The 17,342-nt window shown below is 35.5% G+C and overlaps 1 protein-coding gene across 6 annotated transcripts in view; it reads left to right on the top strand.

The window, feature by feature from the left end:
* The window catches only part of ARB2A (ARB2 cotranscriptional regulator A), a 400,181-nt gene that overhangs the window by 13,016 nt on the left and 369,823 nt on the right, over positions 1–17,342 (top strand). The gene's annotated exons all lie outside the window — the stretch shown is intronic.

Raw genomic sequence — 17,342 nt, 5'->3', positions numbered from 1 at the left:
TTTAAGAATTCTTTATGTATTTTGGATAAGACATCTTTATCAGATATATATTTTGCAAATAGTTTGTGGCTTGTCTTTTCATTCTCTTGACAGTGGCATTCATAGAGCAACTCTTTGCTCCTTTTTGTTTCACAGTCCTTTCATTATTTTTTCTGTCACTTCTCATGTTTTACTATAAGCAGCAAAAAGAACCAGGTGGCACTTTCAACACTCTGGTTGAAAATCTCCTTTGTGAGATCAGCCAATTTATTAGGTACATTTTCTACTTTCCAGATAACTCCATGGGACAATGTTGCTAAAGTTTCTGTCTCTACATAACAAGGATACTCCTTCCTCAAGTTTCTAATGACATTTACTTTGCTTTCTTGCAAGTCCTCATCCACAGCCTTATCAAAGACCATGGGGCTTCTGTTAACAGGCTCTTCAGCCTATCTTAGGCTTTCTCTAACACTTTTCACAGAGCCGCCTTATATCTACAGACATCAGAGGAATAATGGAGTCTAAGGGTATAGAATCATGTTGAAGGAATATAAAGTTGGATCAGGCAGTTGTGGTGGTGATGGTGGTAGGTGATGGTAATGTCAGGTAGTCATGCAAGGTTTATACTGGTACAAAGATAGTCCAACAGTCCAGTCAAGAAGTGAGAAATGATGGGGGACCTAAGTGAAGACAAGAGTGTTGGGGACAGGAAATAAGGAAACGATGCTTTTTGTTCCTCTGATGAATTGTGCATAATGTTTTAGCACTTGCAATTTAGTTAATGTTCTCTCTCCCTAGACCAAGCTATTCAACTTTAGGACCGCTCATTTTTGTAACAGCATGAGAAGCAGCAAATAAGTTCTAAGTTCTTAACACAGATGACTTCATTTGATCCCCAAAGCTATTCTTTAAGTAGGTACTAACATTAAATGCATTTTTCAGATGTGGAAAGAGTTACTGTGTTAAAGGTTCTCAAGACCCCTCTCAGGCTTCCTGATTTACGGGAAGGACTCACAGAACTCAAACAAGCTGCTATATTCACAGCCATAGTTAACTAGAGTAAAAGGATACAGATTAAAATCAGGGGAAAAACGCACATAGGACAGAGCTCGGGGGAGCCAAGGCACTAGTTCCCAATTGTCCTCTGTCAGTAGTCGTATGGAAAGTGTTTCATTCTCACAACAACAATGTAGGACAACAAGTGCAGGGTGTTACCAACCAGGGACACTTCCCTGAGCCTTGGTGTCCAGGGTTTTATTGGGCATCAGTCACGTGGTCATGGAGTGCCCACATAACTGACCTTACCTTCTCAATCTTCAATCCCCACAGAGATCAAACTGATATAGCCTGACCCAGGACCCAGGGAGACAAAAATGGGCATTCACCATAAATGACATGGTTCGTACAAACTGGAAGGCTTAGCCTAATAACTCAGGTGTACAAAGATGTCTTATGAGGCTGACATTCCAAGGGCTTATAGGTTGTCTCGTACAAGTCAGTCAAGGCCAGTCCTTTTCTTCAGAGTGTAGAGGGTTTGAACATCCCAAGCCTGCACCACAAGTCTGCTGAGTTAACCGTTTACTGCAGAGCTGGAGGTTAAGGACCTTGCCCTAGGTAATACATAGAATAGGTGGCTGAGTTAAAATTTAAGCACAGACATTATGGCTCAAGTGTCAGTTGTTTTAACCATATGCTTTTCTGCCTTTTGGCATCGTTTCTATCAAACACAAAATCTGATGTGTTTGAGCCACTTAAGACATTTTTATTAAGCAAATGAATGAAAGAATAGTAGGAAACTATGGGCTGGTTCTGATTCAGTAAAGGTCATTAGTGTTAGAACATTTTAGTCTTTGTGAAATACCCCATGTCTGTATCTATTCCCAAGCCCTCTAAATCTATAGAAGTTATTAGACATTTGCTGAAGATCAGCTTAAGTTTCTTTTTTTGCCCTTTTCATGTGTGTAAATATTCGCAACTGGCTAGAGTAGTAGGATTCGAAATCTAATTATTTCTAATGTATTAAGAAAGTATATGAATACTTGAAGTTTTGATATTTAGAGCTATTTTTCTGGTTTACAGTCTTAGTAATTGTGATTCCTTAATCACAATTACAATAACACTCAAAGCTAAATACTTGTGATATTTAGGTTATTTTTGTATATAAGTGCATTTGCTAATCTCTCTTGGAATAAATAATAAAGTTTGGCTGAAATGTAATAAAATAATCCCTTCTCAAGTAGTTTATACATTTCTCATATTTTTTTCTACCCACATGAAATGAATACTAACATAACATGTAAAGATTTTAGGGAAATAGAATAAATTATGCCAATAACATTTTTAAAAAAAATTTAAAAGTCATCTTACTTTGATCTGTTATTATTAAGGTATAAATGAAATAAGATGTACATATTTAAAGTGCATAATTTGATACGTTGAGGCATACATCCATGAAGCTATCTTATCACAATTAAGATAGTGAATACTTCTGTCACCTCCAAATGTTTTCTTATGCAGTTTCTCATTGGTTATTTGTATGACTTCTTTGGAGAAGTAGCTGTTAAAAATTTTTGCCTCCTTTTAAATTAGGTTGTCTTATTGAGTTGAGAGTTCTTTGTATAATCTGCACACAAGTCTTTTTTGTTTTGCTTTTTTCCTGATACATGTCTTCCAAATGTCTTCTCCCAGTCTGTGGCTTCTTTTTCATTTTCTTAATGTTATTTTGAAGAGCAAATGTTTTTAATTTTAATGAGGTACAACTTAATCAATTTTTTCTCTTACAATTTGTGGGTTTTTAAAATAAACAATCCCCATTTAAGTCAACATTTATGAGCCTAATATGTAGGAGATGTCAAAATGAGTAAGACACAGCCCTTATTCTCTGAGAAGTGATGTGGGCTGTGCACAGCTGACCATAATACAAACTAGAAAGAGCTCAATTCCAGGACGTACTTAGGGAAATACATTACTTGAGGAAAATATTTCAGGCATAGTAATTAGTGAATGAGAAATGTTTCATGTCTTAAAGTTTAAACTTCATGTCTTAATTAAGCAGTGAATTTTATTATGAAAGACATGGAAAAAACAAAATTTTAGCAAACTGAAATAAACGCAATTTGAGTTCAAGATTATTCTAAAATATAAGAAAAGTTTTCTTCTTTATAGTGTCTTAGACTATAATCATAGAATGTATTTCTCTCAAAATCCAAACACCTTTGTTTTTTAAATATATTGGCCTGATAGGAACTGTAGCAACCATTTCAAAGAGATAGTTATTTATGTCTGTTTTAGTTAATTTCAACCTTGAAGTATTACATGCACATTCACCTACAAAATTTTGGAGCTATTGGATAACTTATTTATTAATATGTCTTACTGCCTAAGACTTGTTTTTAATTTCTGCAAAACATTTGGGTGAGGTTATTTTTTTCTATCCTTTATATTCTATAATTATAAAACTTTAGTTTTTGGTTTATTGTTGGTCAATGAATACATTTAACATTTTTCCAATTACTATTTACTTTTAAAGCCATATGGATATTACGTAGAGCTAAAATTTAAAATATGTATGAGTAAATTAAGGGTGAATTAGTTCATAAAAAATTTTTAAAATTATACTACAGAAATCCTAAAATAATTTCCATGTACATTTAAAATACAAATAAACATAGTATTTTAGAAACATATCTTTGCTGTAGTATATCATATTTTAATGATAGCTTTGTTAATTTTTTTCTTTAGGCACAAGTTGTATTCTTTCCTTTCCATATCTGTTGTTACTGGTTTATTTTTTAAATCTGTTTTCTTAGTTTAGGTGTTCCCTATTCAGTTGAATACCTTGTCAGATGAATTTCTATGCTCTTCCAGTGAATTTATTTCAGTTTACTCTACACTTCATTTCTTGCCTTTTCTTCTGTACGGTTTTTATTCAGAACTGACTGACAGTTTGGTTGGCTCACTGACTAAATCACAGTAGGATTCTTGAGTTTAAGAAGTCAGCTCCAAAATATTGATTGTGTAAGGAATCATTTTAAAATGGAAGGGATGTTGTTACTTTTGGAATTGTTTCAGGATTTTACACAAGCCTGGTGTCTGTTGTATAGTGTATAACCACTTAGTAACATAAAAACTGGAATTGTGAAGGAGCTCACTTTTATGCCCTTCTAGTCTATAATTTTAATTTTATGCTTTGAATCATTTTTTTTTTTTTTTGAATCTTTACTTAAACTTTCTTTAAATAGTACCACTGTACTTAATGTTCTGTAAAAGCCCAGCACTGGAAGCTTGTAGCTTGCGTTGGGATCGTGTGTGTGTAAAACCAGTTTTACATCAACAAATATAAAATATATAAATGTTTTCATTAGAAATTAAAGAAAACACAATAACCACGTGAAGAGCAGTGCCATAAATTTATCGAAGCTCTGCCAATTTATCTATAGTCAGATTTCAGGTAGTTACTTAGGGACTAAGTAGTGCCTGAGGTATTATAGAAAATTTGTGGATATTTCAAATGAACAAAATACAGGCTTACTTAAAATCTAGTATAGGCCTTTAAATATACACTTAGACTAAGCATTGGTGCTAATTCTTTGTTAGTCCAGGCAGCTTTATAATTTTCTTACTGCTAATTTGTGTACCAATAAAAGATGGTTGAATCAACATCTGTTTTTCAATGAAAGGAAGTTTAACTCTCATGCAGAAAAAGCAGTATTTTCAGCATTTGTCATTTAAACAAATAGAAATGAGTTTAACAAAATGTTATGTTCAGACAAAGCACCAGATAAAACATTTTATGTTTGTTTTATTCTCATTCTAACAACAAGTCCTCCCTCCAGTGGCTGCTGTTACAGCATTTTCCTTTTTCACCTTATTTTGGAAAAACAAGGAAAGTTATTTTTTTTTCCTTAGAGTTAAAGCCCATTTTTGTGTCATGTTGAAAGACTGGCAGATGATCCTCTGTGGGAAATATTTTTTTGTGACCAGATGAGCCCATCCTGTAGTAGCCATGGGGGCATATTATTCTGAATTGAATTCTAAGTTCTCATCTTTCCTTTTTAAGTTGCTTATGACTGACCCATATGCCATCTTTTACTTTTTTTTTTTTAAAGTCCATTTTCTCCTTGTTAAGTGGCTGTGTATCTTATTATTTTTTTTTTTAAAGATTTTATTGGGGAAGGGAAACAGGACTTTATTGGGGAACAGTGTGTACTTCCAGGACTTTTTTCCAAGTCAAGTTGTTGTCCTTTCAATCTTAGTTGTGGAGGGTGCCATTCAGCTTCAAGTTGTTGTCCTTTCAATCTTAGTTGTGGAGGGCGCAGCTCAGCTTCGGGTCCAGTTGCCGTTGCTAGTTGCAGGGGGCACAGCCCACCATCCCTTGTGGGAGTCGAAACCAGCAACCTTGTGGTTGAGAGCCCGCACTCCAACCAACCGAGCCATCTGGGAGGCAGCTCAGCTCAAGGTGCCGTGTTCAATTTTAGTTTCAGGGGGCGGAGCCCACCATCCCTTGCGGGACTCAAGGAATTGAACTGGCAGCCTTGTGGTTGAGAGCCCACTGACCCATGTGGGAATCGAACCGGCAACCTTCGGAGTTAGGAGCATGGAGCTCTAACTGCCTGGGCCACCGGGCCGGCCCCTAAAATTTTTAATCACTTGTATATTCAAAGGCGGATTTTGCTTGTTATATTTACTAGTGGCAGTATACCAAGCAAAGAACAAAAACATAAATGACAGTCGACATTTTGAGAGGTATGTAGTTGTATTTTAAAATATTTTATAGTTGATAAATAAAAAATGTTATATGCAAGAAGGGACTATGTGTGATAATAGGTATATTATATACCAGTTCAAAAGTGGCTTCCCCATGCAAGTTATATACCATAATAATATAATGAATAGCTGTAAATTTACCACTCAATCCAACACTCAAAACACTATCAACAACTTGCATTCACTTATGTGTTTCTCCTCATCTCATGCCCCTCCCACCTTCCAGAAGCAACCATTCTGAATTTTGTGTTTTTCTCTTGAGTTTTCTTAGAATTTTATTACCTAAATTATGATACCAATAAATTGTTTTACTTTAGTTTGTTTTTGAGATCTATGTAAGTGGTATCATACTATATGTAGTCTTCTGAGACTTATTTATTCAGTATAGTTTTTGGACAATTCACCCATGTTTTTTGAGTATAGTTCTGGTTTGTTCATTTTCACTGTTATTACTATTCATTTCTATTAGTATACTACAGTATATGTGCCCTTTTACAATTGGAGAACAGCCTTTTCCAGTTATGATAACCAGACCTAAAAATGGTACCCAATGATCTTGTTTCTTGATGTTCATGCCTTTGTGTAGACCCCTCCTATACTGAATAGGGTTGCCCTGTGTCAATAGAATATTGAGGAATTGATGGTGAGACTTTTGTGGCTTTTCCCTTGCTTTCCTGGCACACGCGTGCTCTCTCTCCCTCTCTCCCTCTCTCCCTCTCTCCCTCTCTCCCTCTCTCCCTCTCTCCCTCTCTCCCTCTCTCCCTCTCTCCCTCTCTCCCTCTCTCCCTCTCTCCCTCTCTCCCTCTCTCCCTCTCTCCCTCTCTCCCTCTCTCCCTCTCTCCCTCTCTCCCTCTCTCCCTCTCTCCCTCTCTCCCTCCCTCCCTCCCTCCCTCTCCCCCTCTCCCCCTCCCTCCCTCCCTCCCTCCCTCCCTCCCTCCCTCCCTCCCTCCCTCCCTCCCTCTCTCTCTCTCTCTCTCTCTCTCTCTCTCTCTCTCTCTCTCTCTCTCTCCAGAAGCCATGTCATGGTGACACTCAAGCAGACCTGTGAAGAAGCCCATGTGGGGAGGTACTGAGGCTTCTGGCAACAACATTACCAATAATTCATCTGTGTGAGTGAGCCATCTCTAGCCCCAATCAAGCCTTCAGATAATTGCAGACCTTGCCAATATATCTTGACTGCAACCTCATGAACCTGAGCCAGTACCTCACCGCTGAGCTGCTCCCAAATTTCTGACTCACAGAAACTGGGAGATTATAAATGTTTTTTTGTTTGTTTGTTTTTGGTGACTGCATTTTGAGGTAACTTGTTATGCAGCTGGAAATAATAAACTGGCAATTTTGATGATATGAACATTTTGTTAATATTTTCATGCCTGTCTCCAGATGTACATATATAAGACTGGTGGAGGTAGGTGGTGGACCAAGAAGTGAGATCATTGGGTTGAAGATTATAGGAATGTTTAACTTGGAAACCTCAGGCCAGTTTTTCTAATGGTTGTACTAATTTATATTTTGATCAGCAGTGTGAATAAGAATTTCTGTTATATTCCATTCTTTTTAACTTTTGTTATTGTCAGACTTGTTAATTTTTTGTAGTCTGTTAAGGGTAAAGTAATATCTTATTATGGTTCTATTTCCTGCCCCAGCACCAAAACAGTAGTCTCCTATATTTTCCCCTGAAACATTTAAAGTTTTGATTTTCACATTTCTGCCCTTAATCCATCCCACCGCTACCACCATGTAATGTCAATGTATGGAGTGAGGTAGGTATCTAATTTTATATTTTTAATTATGTAGTTAACCAATTGTCTCAATTATTGAAAAGTCCATCTTTTCCCAAGTAATATGTCGTTGTTATCTGTGTCATATGAACCTGTTATGTGAATCTGTTTCAGAGTTTCGTTCTATTCTATTGATCAGTTTGTTTATTCCAATACTAATGACATACTATCTTAATTACTGTCATACCTGGTAAGGCAAGTTTTCCTATCTTAGTCTTTTTCTTTGGGCGTGTCTTAGCTCTCTTGGCCATTCTTCTTCCATAGACCTTTTTGAAATAGTTTTTCAAGTTCTCTGAAAAACTCTGTTGGGTTTGAGTGGAATTATATTGAATCCATTTTTCAATTAGAGGAAAATTAATATCTTCACAGTATTAAATCTTTTTATCCATGAAGATGGTATATCTCTTCATGTATTTCAGGTGTCTTTACTGTCTTTCAGTAACTTTATCATATTCTGCTTATAGGTTTAAAATACCTTTTGTTGGAGTTAATCTTACTATATAGGTTTTTGTTTTTTGCTATTATAAATTATGTCTTTTTTAAAAAAATACTATGCTTTATAACTGATTATTGCTGTTATTTACAAATACTTTATTTTTATATATAAACCACTTTAGACATCTTGCTAAATTCTTTTTATTCCTAATGTAGTTAGAGATTTTTCTTGTTTTTTTGTTCTAGAAAATCTTGTTTCTTTGTTCTTGTTTTGTTGTTGTTTTAGATAGTCACCAGGAAATAATAACTTTGTTTTCCTATTTTTAATCCTTATAGATTTTTATTTTTCCATATCTTATTATGTTGGCTAGAACTTCCAGAAAACTATGACTAAAGGTGGTAATAGTAAAGTGGTAATGATGGAAATTCTTTCTGGTATCTAATTTTAAAGGGAAGTTTTTACTATGTTACCAAGAAAAGTAATTTTACTCTCTTTTGTTTGTTTGTTTTGAACCTGTCTGTCATGTTAAGGACGTTCCTTTTTATTCCTAGTTTGCTATGACTTCTCTTCCAAAAATGAGTGTCTAATTTTATCAAATACTTTTTCTTCAAATAGTGAAGTTATTATGGTTTTCTTCCTTTATGTTAATTTAGTACGACATTTGTAGATAGTCTAATATTTTGTAATATACTTTTCAAGTTTAGTTATTCTCAACAGGCAGGTCCCTCAGGGGACTTTGCTTAATTAATGTTGGAAGTAAAGTCTAGTTGTAAGATTCTTGACTGTCTCGGTCATAGGAAGGGATTCTATGACCTTGTGCTTACGTAGACAATAGTAATGAGAGCCATTTGGCATAGTGTGTTTAAGCATAGGTCTGATAACCTGAGTGGCTTACCATTTCACTAAATGTCCTCGTGCTGACAACGTTAGTGCCACAGAGTTAATTTCTTATAATTAATAGTCAACCTACTTGCTATAGGTAGGTGATGGTTGTCCTTTTTGGGGGGACAAATATTTTGTAGAATCCAGGAAGGTTCAAAGCTTTTTGTTTTTGGAACAAGAATTTTTCTGCCTCAAACCCTTTGTTAATGTAGGCAGGATATGAATTGTGCACATCGTTTTCTGAATGAAGTAAATAACCACTGTAACTAATATGGTAGTTCCAAAAGGTAACTTGAGGTTCCAAATTCCTAATTCCCTTTCTTTAACATCAGAGGTTTTTAGTATCACAGCAATATAGAGCCTCCTAAAATCTTTCTGAGTTCTGCTCCTGTTGTGTCAGGATGTGTGTTGGTATTGCTGAAATAGGGTACAAACATGAAATTCTAGAAAGTACTATTTCTTCATAAAGAATTGGGAAATTCTAGAAACAATAAAAACCAAACAAAAACAAACAAAACCTTTTCCGAAGGCACTTAAATGATAACATTCCCAGTTGTTAACACGTTTAGGTAAAGTCAGACTGCTCAGAGATTTTTCCCCTTAAATACACAATATGGATTGTCAGATAACACTGGGGGTGAGTGCTACTGAAATGACTTATTTGTGGTACAATTGTGGTCTCCATAAAGCTTAATAGTGCCATTAAACTTTTGATGTTATTACTATAGCTTATTGGGCTTTAGAGTAAATTGCTTGATTATATGCTCAAAATTTTCTTCTATTTTTTTCCTATAACAAATGATACGTTTCTCACTTTGAAGTAAGCTAGTACAGTGTGTGGGATAAGTTGCAATAATAAATAATAAAACAGTTATTACAAATGTTCATTAGAAATTGGGTAAAATCGGGGTGCCATTAGGTGGTATGTGGCCCAGAAATGAACTAAATCATGACCAAAGTGAATCAGTGCTTCTGACCAGATTCTTACGGGAAGATGTGCACAAGGGATAATGACAGTCCCGGGAAGCAAATTACCATCAACAGAGAACTCCCAGTGCACAGAAGAGAACAAGTTAGAGTTGAGCACTGTGATTTAGAAAAACTTTATATATAATATTACCTTTTATACCTAGGAAATAATGTGTTTGTCCCTAATGTCTAGATAGAGCAGTCCTAGATGGTTGTCAGACTGGCTCTGGTGGGAGGAATGGTGGGGACATTTGAAGAGAAGTTATTTAAATGAATCTGCCTGAAGTCCACTTATAACACTTATTTCATGGAAGGAAAAGAGTAAGATTGTCAAGCCTCCTCCCTTTTGAGACTGTGCCTCGACCTTTAGCATTATAGCTGCAGAGAAGAGATGGTGAGAGAGAGCCATTTAACACACAGAGAGTTACTATCCCATGCAAATATATCTCTGTAGGATGATTTGGAATCATCACCTCAGAAAGAAACCATGTATCCATTAACAGCCACTCCTCCTCCCCTCATCCCCCACCAACTCCCCAAAACATTAATCTACTTAATATGTGATTGTTTGTAACTGGCTTCTTTCACTTAGCGTAATATTTTCAAGGCCATTCATGTTGTAGCATGTATCAATACTTCATTACTTTTTTATTAATGAACAATATTCTGTCTTATGGATAGACTACATTTTGTTTATTCTGTCATCACTTGATAGATATTTAAGTTGTTTCTACCTTCTGGCAATTAGGAATGCTGCTTCTATGAACACAGTTTTGTTGTGGACATGGGTTCTTATTTCTCTGTGTAGATGCTTGGAAGTGGAATTGCTGGGTCATTTGGTAAATCTATGTTTTATATTTTGAGCAGCTGCCAAACTTTTCTAAACTGTCTGTACCAGTTTATAGTCCCACAAACAATGTATGAGGGTTCCAATTTCCCCACATTCTCACCAACATTTGTTATTGTCTTTTTTGTTTATAGCCATGCTGTAGGTTATGAAGTGGTATCTTATTGTGTTTTTGATATGCATCTTCCTAGTGACTAATGATGTTGAATATCTCTTTTTTGCACCTTCTGGACATTTCTTTCTGGTCATTTGTGTGTATTCTTTGAAGAAATGTGTATTCATATTTGTCCATTTTTTAAAACTTCTGTCTCTTTCTTTTAGATGCTTGATTTACCAAAGTATTGTGAGGAATGATGGGAAGTAATTTTTATCAATCTGAACTCTGAAAGCAAACCAGACCAAGACAATTATGGTTGATAGTACACACACACACACACACACACACACACACACGAAGTTGGACAGTTAGGTTCGCAAATTCATCCTAGAAAAAGTGCTACATGCCTCATTGCTGAAGATCACTATGGTCACCTTTGAAGTACTCCCCTTGGGAAGCTATGCACTAATGCCAGTGCCTAGTCCACCCTTCAAAGCAATTTTGGAACACTTTTCTGGAATGACCACCACAGCTGTTGTCGTATTACTCTTGATGTCCCAAATGTCATCAAAATGTCTTCCTTTCAATGTTTCCTTTCTCTTTTGGTAAAGAAAGAAGTCATTGGGGGCCAGATCAGGTGAGGAGGGAGGGTGTTCCAATACAGTTATTTGTTTACTGGCTAAAAGCTCCCTCACAGACAGTGCCGTGTGAGCTGGTGCATTGTCGTGATGCAAGAGCCATGAATTGTTGGCGAAAAGTTCACGTCGTCTAACTTTTCATGCAGCCTTTTCAGTACTTCCAAATAGCAAACTTGGTTAACAGTTTGTCCAGTTGGTACAAATTCATAATGATTAATCCCTCTGATAGCAAAAAAAAGGTTAGCAACATCTTTGCAACAAGTCAGAAACTTAATTGTCAGACCTGTGTGTGTGTGTGTGTGTGTGTGTGTGTGTGTGTGTTTAATTAACTACCTCCAACTTGCTCAAACTCCACATTGTAATACTTCCTATAAAATAGCACATGAGAGTGAAAACTGTCTATAGAATAAAGAAACTGGAATTGTTTTTCTAGTTGAAGTTGAGTATTTGACTCTACCAGCATGATAGATTGAGTAGAAAAAGCTAATAACAGAGTCAGAAGACCAGAGTTAGAATCCCAACCACCTGTTAGCATCTGGGTTGCCTTAACCAGGTTCCTTTGCTTCTCAAAGCCCGGGATGCCTCATCTCTGTACAATGCAGATATGTCAACCTTGCCTACGCCTGCCAGTTGTGGTGATGAGCTAATAAGATAATGGGTATGAAAGGACTTGGTAACTTTGTGGCCAACATGTGCATTTAGGAGATAGTTGAACCAGTGTTCTTCTTTGGATACAACTTTAATATAAATTAAGGTGGAACTCACATACTTGAACCTTTTCCAGACTCACATTTTAATAAGATTGGGAAAGAACACAAACAAATTATATCAAAAAAATTAAGTTGCATTATGATTATCTTCAATATAGTTTTAGAAATCCTAGTCAGCTCAACAGGTATTTATTGTGGAATTTTATTATTTGTTTATAGAATTCATCGAAATGATGTACACCCAGAGTTTCTTATTCCTGTAAACTATACTGATTAGAATATCCTTCTTGGAGTCTGAGCACAAATTAATTGGGACCCAATTACTTTTGATTTTCTGTAGATTGCAAATATTTATAAAGGAATTTATAGTTTGCCAAATGTTTTTATGCACATTCTTTCATATAATCTTAATGATTGCCCTGTGAGAGGGAGGTGCTCTTTGTTGCTGTTATTCCCTTACTCGGTTAGAGAAGTTGTGACTTTCTTAAGGTAATTCAGCAACTGGGTGGTGGAATTGAGACAAAACACATGGATTTCTCATTTCAAACTTACAATATCACGTTGCTTGGGAAGCTAAGGAATTATTTGAGATAGGCATGGATTAGAAACAGGTATTTCCAGTCTGAGCTAAACGATGATCCAAACATAGATTGTATTCTCTATGGAAGCCACCATTGTCTAAGCATCAAGAGGCCGTTTTAATTTTGCCCTGGCGTTTGTATTCCATGTCTGCTCTAGCCTGATGCCCTTGTTCTCCAGTCTCTTCCCTAATGCCCATGTATCTGTGTACACACACACACACACACACACACACACACACACTCACTCACTCACTCACACTCCAACACATACAGTTTTTGTACTGTAGCATCAGAACTATAAGCTGTCCAAGATTATTATAAACTAATCTTTGCTTATGAGCAACTTTTGAGTGTCATGGACATTTTAACTAATTTGAGTGGGTCTTTTGGTTCCTCACAAATCTCTGGTATCGGTTCATGTATTGTGCGTTCAGTGGCAAGCAGTCTATTGTGAAGTGGATTTCCAGAGCCTGATTTAGTGTAGACTGTTCAGGGCCAAACCAGCTCCAAGGGTTCCAGGAAATTAGCCCAATTTTACTTGTCTTATGATATATTTTGTATATTCATCATTGCATGTAGAATGTGGAGTGGAAAGGCCTTCTGTTGCAAAAATCATCTATATATAGTTCCCATTTAATACCTGCATAAAAATGAACACATAGAAAACTAAGGCTTCTGTGAATCTTTCTGTACATTTTAGAAGTGCTCAAGCCATATTTTGAACAAACAGGGCAGCTAAGAAATATTCTACTGTTTCATGTTTTGAAATGCTGACTGGATAAAGATTACACATGACAAGTTATTTACAGCTTTATTTATACATAGTGGATTCTCAGTTGGAATCATAGAAGGGAAGAAGATACGATAATTGCTTTGTGTAGTTCACAGAATGAAATCACAAACTGAGATGTTTTGAATCTAGTTTATACTATAACCATTTCTAGGAAACCATATTTAAACAGCAGTGGTTATCATGAAGTATACAACATGTCAACTGTGTTCCAATTCATATCAGTAAAAACCTTCTACCACTTTATTCCCTATAACCTAACCTCCATCAGATAATACTAAATAAACTATGTCGAGTGCACATATTAATATATATATCAAATGTATCAAACAGCTTGCTGGCTGCATTTTCAGTAGTGTTTATCTGTGGTCATGCAGGTTATAACTCTGAATTCTTATTAGGAAAACTAAATTGAGAATTTATAATGTTCCTGATTTAGTTTCACCAGCTGTGCCACAGCCATGGAAAATAACTTGAGAAGGTAAAAATCTAACAGTGAATAAGAGCAGCAGACAAATGGCTTTTGCTTCATGCTTACCTGCTTTGTATGTGCTGCTGTAAGGTTTAGGGTCTCAGTAATTAGTAGTCTCCTAACTTATGTATCATCATTGCAGTAAATTGCAACATGTATTTTTAGGTCATCTCATATAGAATAAGAATATGATTATTAATTGATATTTAATCTTGTGGATCTTGAAAATTGTTCTTTAAAATGTGACTCTTCCCCCCCCCCTCTGTTTTACTCATTTATTTATAAATTTGACAAGTATCGGTTGAGCTCCAAATATACCAGATTTTGTGCTACAGACAGGTGTGATACCTGTCCTCATGGAGACCAAAATCTAAAGGGGGAATTTGTTATTAAACATTGCAGTGTTTAGAGCTTTTAAAAAGCCTTATTGAGATTTAATTAACATATAGCATCATATAAGTTTAAGGTATACAAGGTGCTGATTTGATGTACTGCAAAATGATTACCACAATAAGGTTAGTTAACACATCCATCAACTCACATAGTTATCGTGTGTGTTAAGAACTTCTAAAATCTGCTCTCTTAGCAGCTTTCAAGTATACAATACATTAACTATAATCATCATTAGATTCCCATCACTTTAAAATATGAATCGAAGAAAATGACTATAGTGCCAAAAATATTTTATAATTTCACCTTCATTAAAGCAGTCACAATGAAATAATCATACAAATTGTTTTGTTTAGAATCAGACAACTTACTGCCCCATGAAAAATAACCTAACAGTTTATATTTAGAGGAAATACTGAATTGACAGAAGGCTAGAGTAAAAACTGCAGGAAGTCCCCTATAGAGAGTCAATTTAGTTGTGTTCTTGCTAACAAAGAGTACTATGTAGAATCTCTCATTATAACATTTATCTTCAGTTTCTGCTACAAGATGATGTTTACTAAGGAGTTGTGGGTGAAACTTGTACACATACTCGTGGGACTTCACAGATAAGACAAAGTCCTGAATGTAAATAGATAGCTCTTACAAATGTTTCTTTTCTATAACAGTGTTGTAATTATCAGTCTAGGTCTTACATATTTTATGTGTGGCTCTTTGGTAATTTGATTTGACAGCTTGGGAGGAAGCCCCCACTTGGGCAGTGACCATGATGTTTGACTCACCACTGCGCCCAGTGCCTGCCCTGTAGACTAGGCTATGTCTCTTGAAGGAATATAGAAACATTGTATTTATGTAGTATCTACAGAGTTTTGATTTACCTATTCACAGAATAAAACTAACAACTACTTCCATGTTAAGTGAAAATGCTTTGCCAGTCAAAAAAAAATCTATATTCTAGTTATTGCTATTATGTAACCTCACACTGTTGAGAAGCAATAATATTGCTAATAGTAGCAATGATCAGTTATACAAAGTTTCTGTAATATTAATATACAAAGTTTCAACCACTATTATATGAGCTACATTTTATAAATGAGGAAACTGAAGATTCTGGATATTAAGTGACTTGTCCCTGGCTCAGAGCTATTATTAAGTGCTGAAGCTGGGATCCATTTACAACAATTAAAAAAATATAAGCCCACATACGAGATCAGACAATTAAGTTTGCAAACTCATCCTAGAAAAAGTGCTACATACCTCATTGCTGAATATCAGTTATGGTCACCTTCAAAGTACTCCCCTTGGGAAGCTATGCACTGACCCCAGCACCTAGTCCACCCTTCAAAGCAATTTTGGAACTCTTTTTCTGGAATGGCCATCAGGGCTGTCATCATATTACCCTTCATGTCCTGAATGTCATCAAAATGTCTTCCTTTCAATATTTCCTTTATCTTCAGTTAAAGAAACAAGTCATTTGGGGCCCGATCCAGTGAGTAGGGAGGGTGTTTCAATACACTTATTTGTTTACTGGCTAAAAACTCTCTCACAGACACTGCCCTGTGAGCTGGTGCATTGTTGTGATGCAAGAGCCATGAATTGTTGGCGAAAAGTTCATGTCATTTAACTTTTTCATGTAGCCTTTTCACCACTTCCAAATACTAAACTTGGTTAACTGTTTGTCCATTTCATACAAATTCATAATGAATAATCGCTCTGATAGCAAAAAAAGGTTAGCAACATCGTTGCAATAAGTTCACAAACTTAATTGTCAGACCTCATGTGTTGAGCACCTAATTATGCATCAGGCACTGGATTAAATGTTTTACATTTAACCTTACTATAACTAACAGGGCAGCATGCTTATCATTTCCATTTTATTAATACAAAAGTGGAAATGAGGTACAGAGAAGTTAATCTGTCAAGGACATACGGCCAGTTGGTGATCCAGCCGGTGCCCTCTTTCTTACCCCACCCCACCTACACTTAGCATTGAGATAAGAAAAGCATTGATTTAGGACCACTTGGAACATTCATAGTTTAAATATATCATTTTCTATATTAATTTTTAAAAGTGTTTTCTGCTATACTCTGCTGACTATGAAAATGCCTCAGTTTTTAGAAATAATTATAAAATGTACCTCTGAATGGGAACTTACATTTGCTTTGTGGTTAGCAAATCAATTGGGTTCCTCAGTCACAGGAATATTCAGTCTTGATTTATTGTTGTGAATGCAGTTTTTATTTCATCACAGTTATGGATTAACTTCATTAGTTTAATATTTTCCATTGTATATATTGTATTTTTTTCTTTTAAATCTTAGAAACAGTGTTTTTTTGTTTTTTGGGGGTTTTTTGCTTGCTTGTTTGTTTTTTAACTGTTAATAGTCATCCTGGGAAAAGCCATCTATTTCTGGTTTAAGTGCAAAATTAGATTTTAATAAATCATAATTTTATAATTATTGTGTACTGGAATGCCATTTATACAGTATTGCTTCCAGACATTCAATGTGACATAGTTTCATATTTAAAGAGTTATTTTTCCCCTCTTAATGTTGTATTTTGAGTTACATTAGAGATAATTTATAGCTACTTTACATATATATATGTTTTTCTCTTCTGACCGTATGTTCCAGGAGAGGACATTCGACTATGTAAATGGCATGTGTTTACAGTTTATTTTAATAGAAATTTAAAGTTTTTCCAACTACCTAGAGATTTTTTTTAAATTAGATGATAAAGACCTAATCCTAAACAGTATCTGTATGTATTATAAAGTATTCTGTTTGGTGACATGTGAGAGATAAAGATGAAAAAATTTGATAGCTCTATCCTGGGGCTTGTAATCTGTTAGCTGACCCAGACAAATACATAAATAACTATAAAGCAAGGCAGGCTTTGATAAGTACTGTAGTACAGGCATTAACAAAGTGCAGTGGGAAATCAGGATAGAGAAAGATTAATCCCAACTGGGAGGATGAAGGAAGTTCTCATGGAGTAGGTAGGA

The sequence above is a fragment of the Rhinolophus sinicus genome, chromosome 3 (assembly GCF_057876585.1).
Source record: "Rhinolophus sinicus isolate RSI-liver-muscle chromosome 3, RSI-T2T, whole genome shotgun sequence".
Classification (NCBI taxonomy): Eukaryota; Metazoa; Chordata; class Mammalia; order Chiroptera; family Rhinolophidae; genus Rhinolophus; species Rhinolophus sinicus.
Note: the sequence above shows the minus strand (reverse complement) of the source record. Positions and strands in the feature narration are given on the sequence as shown.